This window comes from Rutilus rutilus (genome assembly GCF_951802725.1).
Source record: "Rutilus rutilus genome assembly, chromosome: 13".
Classification (NCBI taxonomy): Eukaryota; Metazoa; Chordata; class Actinopteri; order Cypriniformes; family Leuciscidae; genus Rutilus; species Rutilus rutilus.
Window position 1 is genome coordinate 37099897 of NC_140218.1, and position 9519 is coordinate 37109415.

Below are 9519 nucleotides of genomic sequence, written 5' to 3' on the forward strand. Positions count from 1 at the left end.
GTCAACAGCTTCTTACCGTCAGTAATATATTTATCATCCACTATCGATCGTAACTTACAATAAATGTAATAAAATCAGATTAAGTCTCTCGTTTTAGTGACTCCCTAGTTATTATTATTATTATTTATTTATTATTATTATTATTTTTATATTCAGGCTACTTGTCTGGTCAGGCAAGTAAAATTCTCTTTTACTTGTCCCTTCAAAAAATCCAATGTCCCGGACAAGCATTAATGTCTAGCCCTGAATTATATTATATTATATTATATTATATTAATCTGATTGGTTGACGAACCCAGACGAGTTGAAGCTGTTATAGCTGCAAAGGGTGGGCCAAATCCATTTTAAGCCCTACGGATTAAAAATGGGATGTCAGTTTATGTGCATGTAAAGGCAGACGTCCCAAAACTTTTGGCAATATAGTGTATTTACCCGTGGCCTTCCTACCTGTCTAAAAGGTAGAAAGATTTACAGAAATGTAATAAAGTTACCTCTTCAATAGGCCTACATCAGGGCAAAAAAATAAAATTCATGTGTCTGTATAACAGCAAAGCCAGGAGAGTGTCCAATCACAAACGATGGAACAATGTGTTTAATGAAGGGTGAAGAGTTGTGTGCCAGTGACAGTGAGTGTCCCAACAATCAGAAATGCTGCAGCACTATGTGTAATGGACTTGACTGTATGGCTCCAGTTACAGATATTATATTATATTATATTATATTATATGGGCAGGTGCCCCATTAAAGGGTTAGTTCACCCAAAAATGAAAACTGTAGCGGTTACACTATGGCAGATATCGATTACCAGCAGCCTATGAAGGAGTGAGCCAGCTCTCAGATTTCATCAAAAATATCTTCATTTGTGTTCCGAAGATGAACACGCTTAATAATGGGCCTTGACTTGACGCGCGAATGAGGCTTATTCGCGTCTACCGCGCCGCAGGAATTTTTTACACGCATAACGCGTCTTTGCATTGCATCTACAGTCCCGCACCCAGAGTCCCGCATTCTCAGACCCCTCGTTTTTCGAGACAGCGCCTCCTGCTGTTCCGAAGATCGTATAACACCCTTATCCAAATGCCACTGAAAACAATAGGATGCAATATTACGGTCTCGTTTTATTTAAAGTTATCCAAATAAATATTTGCGTCCCCTGCTTAATGCATGTGCCAAAAAAACTCATTGTGTTCTCTGACTAACAAATTACCCAGTAGTTATTTTTTGAGCGTGGGTGTAATTGAAAGAAAATTACTGATGGAAGGGATACAATTACAGATTGAACTCTCTTCTGAAAAATATTATGTGATATTATATTTCTACAATGTTTTTTTTTATTCAAATTCCAATTTTTCTTTCAGTTCAACCTATAATGGTCTAGTTAACATTATACCATGCTAACATTACAAAACCTGTTTTTTGATATTTTGAATGCAAAGCAAAACTCAAATAAGAATAGACAAAACACCAATAATAAACAAGTCTGTACTTTATTTAACGATCACCTAAACATCATCTTGCTGTAAACAGGACAAAGCAAAGAAAAAAGAAAGAAAGAATTGTGTTAGTGACTTTACTTTTTTCGTCTTTACTACTTTACTACTCTTTAATTGGATTAAAAAAACCTCCTCATTTATAAGTCGCTTTGGATAAAAGCGTCTGCTAAATGAATAAATGTAAAATGTAATGTAAATGCATAAGGTAAAATAATTACTTTCTGGCAGGCGAATGTTCCTTCTTTTTGCAATCGCTCTGTCAAATTCCTCGACTTCACTAAAATAAAAGATGAATGCCATTGTCAAAAATATTGTGTAATAATAAATTATATATTTTTTTGCAAATGCAAATTACAAGCATACCTAGGGTGATAAGTAGGGCCACGGAGGAACACCTCCTCAGCCTCCTGCCAGGATAATGCCTGCATCTCACATAGGCCATGAATGATGGCCTGTCCATATAAATAAATAAATAAATAAATAAAACATTTCAGTCAATACAAATTAAAAGAAGGAACCCAAACAAAAGGCCAAATTACACATTCTAGCTCACATGTTAATACCATAGACTGGTTAATACATAGTGAAGGCATAGTAAATTTGATTATTAGGCAATTGTATGAGTTGTAAATGGCTGGCAACAACTTCATATCACAGTTAAATTAATATTGATTAATTTTAATACTTACATTTTATAAGAACTAATTTAAGTAGTCTACATAAATTATATAAAGTAAAATAATTACTCCGGCATTAATTAATTAAATTTATAGTTTTAGGAGAAAAGGTCCGGTAATTAAAAAAAGGTCAAAAGGTAAATCTGATTAAATAATTAATGATGACATTCTTTGATATTAACGCACTTAATGTATTTAATTGGTCTACTTTAATCTCAACTAATTTTAATAAAATTTTTACAATGGCTTGTCTACAAAAAGTCCAAGGTTAAAGGCTAACGTTAGCTATCAAAAACATACATTAACAGCTCAAATTTTGTTACAAGCTATCTTTACAAATATTAAATGGACTATTCATATGTTGGTGTATCGATGAGCTATAAAGTAATTTGATTAAAAAAGAAATCGAATGAGTATGATTCGCTCAATAAAATTGACCATACTCACGTTTCAGCTTAAGGGGTCTGAGAATGCGGGACTCTGGGTGCGGGACTGTAGATGCAGGCTCCGAGTCTGCAGCTTCATAGTAGTTCCAGGCAGGTCTTGACCGCATTACCTATATGTCCATATCACTTCGCCAAAGGATTTCAGTTTATTTCAAAGTTCCTTACAGCAACAACAGCAAAAGAACCAAAAGCCCACACTCAAAAAAATAATTCTGTGGCTTGGTAAATATTACAGTAATATTTAACTTTATTAACTTAATTAAATCTCTGAATATTGTTTACTTGATTGTTTGAGTTAAACATACCAAAATAATTGACTAAAATCCAACAGTTAATTTTATCTAAAATTTACAGTTATATTTAAGTTTTTTTTCCACTAAAATAATTTAGTATTTGAGTAAGTTTACTCAATTAAAACAATGCACGCCTCACACCCTGACGTGACGACAACTCGTCTCGACGGTTGAGTGAGCGCGGGCTGTTTGAATTCTCTCCAGTCCAGAACCAGAACAGTTCTTCTCTTCTCGTCGTCGCGGAATTGGGGCATTTCCTCTGTGAAATTCAGGTTTGTTAATGTTTTATTTTATCTATAAAATCATTACTGTGCTTTAAATCATTTTATTTAATGCAAAACAACATACAGAGGCGTAATGTGACACCTAAACGAGAGTCGCGCCTGTCTTTTCGCGTGATTGAAACGCCTTCAATAAAACACACGACTTTATTCCGAATCCTAATGATGATGAATATAATTAATTTGGATGATAAAATGTCCTCGGAACTGTGAACTATTTGTTTATTGGCAGGTTATGAAGTCTCAGTAGCTCGCAGCAGGGGCGTTTCTAGGTTTTAAAAACATCAGGGGCTGAGCCCGAAACATCAGGGGCTAGGGGTGGTTAAGATAACATGATTCGATAAAGAGAATAATATATATTGTAGGTATATATGCAGGGGGCAGCCACACCAGCCCACATTACCCCACAGACACGCGCAGTGAAATGTGAGGTAACGTTAGTTAGGGGGGTTCGGGGGCATGCTCCACCGAGAAAATGTGGATTTCTTGGCCCTACATATGTGCATTTTAAGGTGTTTGAAGGCCAAAAAAATTTGGATAACAATAGCTTTAAAAGCATGTAAGTGGGCAGTAGCATAAATTTTGTCAAGCAGATAACAGATTCTTAAACATGAGAATGAGGATAAATGTTGAAATGAATGATCCACAGTACAAAATGGAAATGCAGAACGTTTCTGCTTATTGTTGACAATACACAATCACATATTCCAAACAGGAATGGCCTTAGCCTAAATGAGAAATCTTTCAAGGATTATTTTGCATAGATGTTAGGCTACATTTCAATCAAACACCAGTGCAATCTTTTGTTTGTTTATTTTATAAATATTTATACTTATATTTTGCTTTTAGTTTCTGTAATTAGCAAAGAACATCTGTGTTAAATAGGAATACATTGTAATAATGTTAATCAAGCTGCCTAAATCACACCACTGTGCAGCAGTTCACACTCACAATAAAAATACAATATAATTTAAAACAAAGACAAGCTCATTATACAAAGGAAATAATATTACAGATCTAGACAAATTGGGTTGCTTATAGTTAAAAGAATGTCAAGAACGATCATTTAGGCTAGATGTATTTTTCACATTTTTGGTCACTAATTTTTTTTTATGACACGAGTCAGTTTTGATGACTTTGCAATATTGATAAAATGTTAGAATATTAATAATGAAAAATGACGCAGCTTTAATCTCCCTTTTGGTAATTTCAATACTTAATTGACGACAGAACACAACGTTACATGCTCGTAGTTTCTTTTGCGTGATACAGGGCGCGCTGCATTTGCGCTTGATATTGAAGAGTGCACGCTGCGAGCACACGGCTGATACGACAGGAAAGTTCGTTTTTCTGAGTTTTACTGACATAGCCTGACAACATCTGGTCTGACAGAGGACTGTGCGGCGGTGCTGACTGCGTTATTTATTCATTTTTTTTTTAATTGCTGTGAGATTGTTTGCTGTTGCGCAAATCCTGGAGATATTCTAGGATCTAATCACTCACGTGGTGCTTCTGCAGAGACAGATTTCAACAATCACTAGTCAGAGAAAGCAGCAAAGCCAAAGCACAATGAAATAAGGCAACTTATGATTTCGGGGGTTTACATAGGCTATTGTCCAGTTTCATATTTGTCAGTCAACTTTTCAAAAAACATTTGGGGCTACACTCAAAACATTCAGGGCTGAAGCCCCGGCAAAATCGGCTGACGACGCCTCTGGCTCGCAGTATCTTTCGGCTGTGAGTGAAATGCAGGACGGCGGTCTAAAGTTCGAAGTTCACCCGCAGAGCGCGAGTCCGTCTCCGGCACGAGAACCAGCGCTGATCCGGTGGACATTGGATAACAGACTGGTTGATTACACTTGAATTAGGCTACCTGAATGTTTAAAGAGGCTATATGCAACTTTTTCCCCAAAATAAACGTAACAATAGCCTTTTTATTTGACCATTTATGACTCAAACATCTCCTGATGAGCATACTGACACCTTGTCAGCTCACAGTGGGTGCACCTATAGCTAAGCCTGTATCCTATTTTCTGTCGGGTCGGATTTTTCGCGCGCTTTCTGCGGATGTGACGTCAAGCGCGTTCATGTTAAACGTTTCAGATCACTCTGCCACCACTGCTAGTCAGCAAACAAACTTAGTTTCTCAAACAATATATGTATTTGACTGTTCTTACCTCTGTAAACATAATGTTGACTTCTTTGCAGCGGATGACTTGTGAAGTGTGCACTACGAGAGCGAGCAGAAAGGAGTTTAAATTTCAGAAAATCGCATGTAGCCTCTTTAAATGTTTCATTTTTACTTCTAAAATGCTTGTTAACTGAGTTTAAATGTAGGAAATATTGTATACATGTTAAAAGAGTGTAAACTATGCTGTATTGCTGTAACGTACTCATCGACAATGAAGGCCAATGTCATGTATACTGGTGGTTGGATGGAATACTATTTTACAAAGGTTTAGAGGTAATAAAAAAAGTTAATATTACTCAAAAATAAAAACAGTTAAAATGACTCATAAATATTGGTTTTTAAATGTTAAATTATTTCTACTCAATTTTATTTGTTAATGTACCAGATGCAGTTACTCAGACTTACTTACTCTTTTTACTTGCATTTACTCAATTCATACAGTATATTTCATTGATTTCACAGCTTTAAAATTTACTCCATTTTTTTTGTGTAAAAATGTTTCACCAAAAGAATTGAGTAAATAATAGTTAAACTTTTTAGAGTGCATGTGAAAAAGATATTCAGTGATATGGCTTCTCTGTCATGTGTCTGTATAACAGCAAACCCAGGAGTGTGTCCAGTCAGGACATATGAACCAGGAAAGTGTGCCCGGATACATTTCGTGTCGTGTGCCGATGACAGTGACTGTGCCAACAATGAGAAATGCTGCAACAATGGATGTGGACTTCAGTGTATGGCTGCAGTTACAGGTATTTTTATATTATATTATATTATATTATATTATATTATATTATATTATATTATATTATATTATAGGGCTAAAAAGTGGCCCTGGACTTTCTGGCACAGAGCGGCCCACCACAACCGGTCCACAACAAATCACACCATAAACCCACCAGCTCATTATGCACAGAGCAATTTTTAACAGCACTTAATGACATAAAAATATAACACAATACAGAAATATACATGCTATTTAAATTTTTTATTTAAATTCTTATCATTAACATTAAAGGGCACCTAACGAATGGCTCAAGTAGTTAGAGGCAGATCTTGACCGCATTACATGTCCATATCACTTCGCCAAATGATTTCAGTTTTTTCAAAGGTCCTTACAGCAACAACAGCAAAAGAACCAAAAGCCCCAATGAAAAAGATATTCAGTGATATGGCTTCTCTGTCATGTGTCTGTATAACAGCAAACCCAGGAGTGTGTCCAATCAGAACATATGAACCAGGAAAGTGTGCCCGGATACGTTTCGTGTCGTGTGCCGATGACAGTGACTGTGCCAACAATGAGAAATGCTGCAGTAATGGATGTGGACTTCAGTGTATGACTCCAGTTACAGGTATTTTTATATATTATATTATATTATATTATAGGGCTAAACTGACCCACCACAACCAGTTCACAACAAATCACACCATAAACCCACCAGCTCATTATGCACAGATCAATTTTTAACAGCACTCACTAACATAAAAATATAACAGAATACAGAAATATAAATGCTTTTTTAAATTTTATTGAAATGCTTATTAACATTAATGAATAAAAATTAATAAATGTGTCTTTCCTGGTGTATATGGCAACCAGTAAATGCTCTGGTATGGTCTAGAACAGTGTTTCCCCACTTTTTTTCAGTCACGGCACCATTTGAAATTTTTCACAAATTTGTGGCACCCTACACTACTGTTGTCACGACACTACTTTGATACGATACCTTGAAATGTATCGATTTTCTATACCACAGGGAAGAACCGCCTACTGTCATATAGATATTTTTAATATTATCTAAGGCAGCGCGTTCTCTTTTGTCTTTTCGCGCTTGCATGGTTAAAAAGCATTTGCATGAAGAAGAACGTGATCATATAATGTAACGCTAGCCAAAGGATGACAGAAAAAACGGATGATGCGTGAATTGCGTTAATAACGCGTTGAACTGAAAACATGAATCGCATGTGTTACCGTTGACAGCACAGACATAACTGAACATGGAAAACGTACGATTTGCACTTTTATTATAAATTTGTGTGCGTAATTTGTTGTTATTAGAGACATCCGAGATTGATACATCTTCTTTTTTTTTTTTTTTTTTTTTTTTTTACACATTTTAGAAATGTAAAATGTTTGATGGTGTTTTTACACGAAACCCCTGCTCTCCGGTTGGGAAGCGCTGGTTTAGAACAGGGGTGTTCAATCCTGGTCCTCCTAGGGACCCACCAATCTGAACTTTTTATGTGTCTCTATCTGACAGTCTTAGAACAGTTCTCATCTAATGAGCTGATGAATGCTTGACTTTGATTGGTTGAGGAAGATTCTAAGGTGTGCAATTATTTTCAGGGAAACGCACGGCTAAAGTAGTTCCAGGCAGGTCTTGACCGCATTACATGACCATTTCATTTCGCCATTTGATTTCAGTTATCTGTCATGTGTCTGTATAACAGTAAAGCCAGGAGTGTGTCCAAGCACAGATCATGAAGCAGAAAAGTGTGCCGTGATGGGTTTAGCGCTGTGTGCCGACGACAGTCAGTGTCCCAACAATGAGAAATGCTGCAGCAGTGCATGCGGTGGACGTCAGTGTGTGGCTCCAGTTACAGGTATTATATAATATAATATAATATAATATAATATAATATAATATAATATAATATAATATTTTATATTATACTACAGGTATGTTGAATGTAGGGCTGGGATAAACGATTATTTTTTAAACGATTAATCTAGCGATTATTTTTCCGATGCATCGATTAATCTAACGATTCATTTTTCCAGTCCGATTCGATTTAGATTCGATTATCGATTATCTCCCCATTGATTGACTAATAGCAATTTATACATGTTGATTTACTTATCTGAATGAAAAAAAACATGAATTTCTTAACATTGCAATATATGTTTATTGCTCTTAAAATTCCAAAATAAGACTATACAAGTGCAAAGTAATGTATTCTTAGTCAGAGGTAGCATTCAATAAAACCTTGAAGCCTTAAACACATAGGCCTAGCTTACTGAAAAAAAGTGCATCTTGTAATTCTTCTTTCAGATGAAAATAACAACAACTTGATGTCTAGCATTCAATAAAAAAATGAAAAGGTCACCCAAAAAACTTGTTTAGAGCAATTGAAAGAATACAGTAACCAATGTAAACTTGAGGGCTTTAAGCTAACACAGAGAGTGCTTTTCCAACAAAAAATACATAAAAATTAACAGCGACAGTGGGAGCCAGCAGCCTGTCATGGTGTCCTTCCTGAACCAACAGAATTGAACATTTTTTGAAAACACATAGTCCTAGCTTACTGAAAAAAGTGCATCTTTTAAATCTTCATTCACAGAAAAATAACAACAACGTATAGTAATACACTCTGCCAATTAACTTTTTTCTTAAAAAAAAATACTAATGTAGTTAACTAGAATTTAATAAATGGAACATTATTGTAAAGTGTTATTGATTTGTTATACACCGATTCAGACGTCTCATGAGTTCAGTGTTGGACAGATCAGTTGTTTTAACCATTCATTAAAGTGAATCGGTTCAAATTAGTCATTAGTTCGCGAATCGGACGTGTCATTAGTGGATGTGTAGCCTACGGCAAGCGTTGTGTGATTATCCCGGCAGTTTATTTTTTAGCACAATTCACACTCCGCGGTAATTCAGGAGAAAAAAAAATCTCAGAATGCTCCACGTGAAACTTTGGTCTTCCGCTCTTTTTCTATCGTGATTTTGATTAATAGAGGGAGAGAGCGCAAGACAGCGCCCGTGTTGTTTGAAGACGGTGAGTGCGCGCGCGCGGCCGGGGCTCTCTCTCTTCTTAAAGTCTGAGGAGCCACTCGTGTTGCTACTACTCTCCGGCGCCGCCATCTTTGTTTTGGGTCTGACGAATCGACGCGCATATTTTGCGTCAATGTATTTTTTGCAATGACGTCGACGCGTTGTCCCAGCCCTAGTTGAATGCTTTAATCTGATTGGTTGACAAAGATTCTAAGGTGTGCAATTATTTTCAGGGAAACGCACGGCTAAAGTAGTTCCAAGCAGGTCTTGACCGCATTACATGTCCATATCACTTCGCCAAATGATTTCAGTTTTTTCAAAGGTCCTTACAGCAACAACAGCAAAAGAACCAAAAGCCCCAG

The 9519-nt window shown here is 36.1% G+C and overlaps 1 long non-coding RNA gene across 1 annotated transcript; it reads right to left on the reverse strand.

Moving 5' to 3' along the window:
- Positions 1 to 1717: 1717 nt before the first annotated feature.
- Positions 1718 to 2934, reverse strand: LOC311302202. The gene is made up of 3 exons (XR_014629548.1): positions 2618 to 2934; positions 1857 to 1945; positions 1718 to 1770 (listed from the first exon to the last, which is right to left on the reverse strand). It is a non-coding gene; the product is annotated as an uncharacterized lncRNA (long non-coding RNA).
- Between the last annotated feature and the right edge of the window lie 6585 nt (positions 2935 to 9519).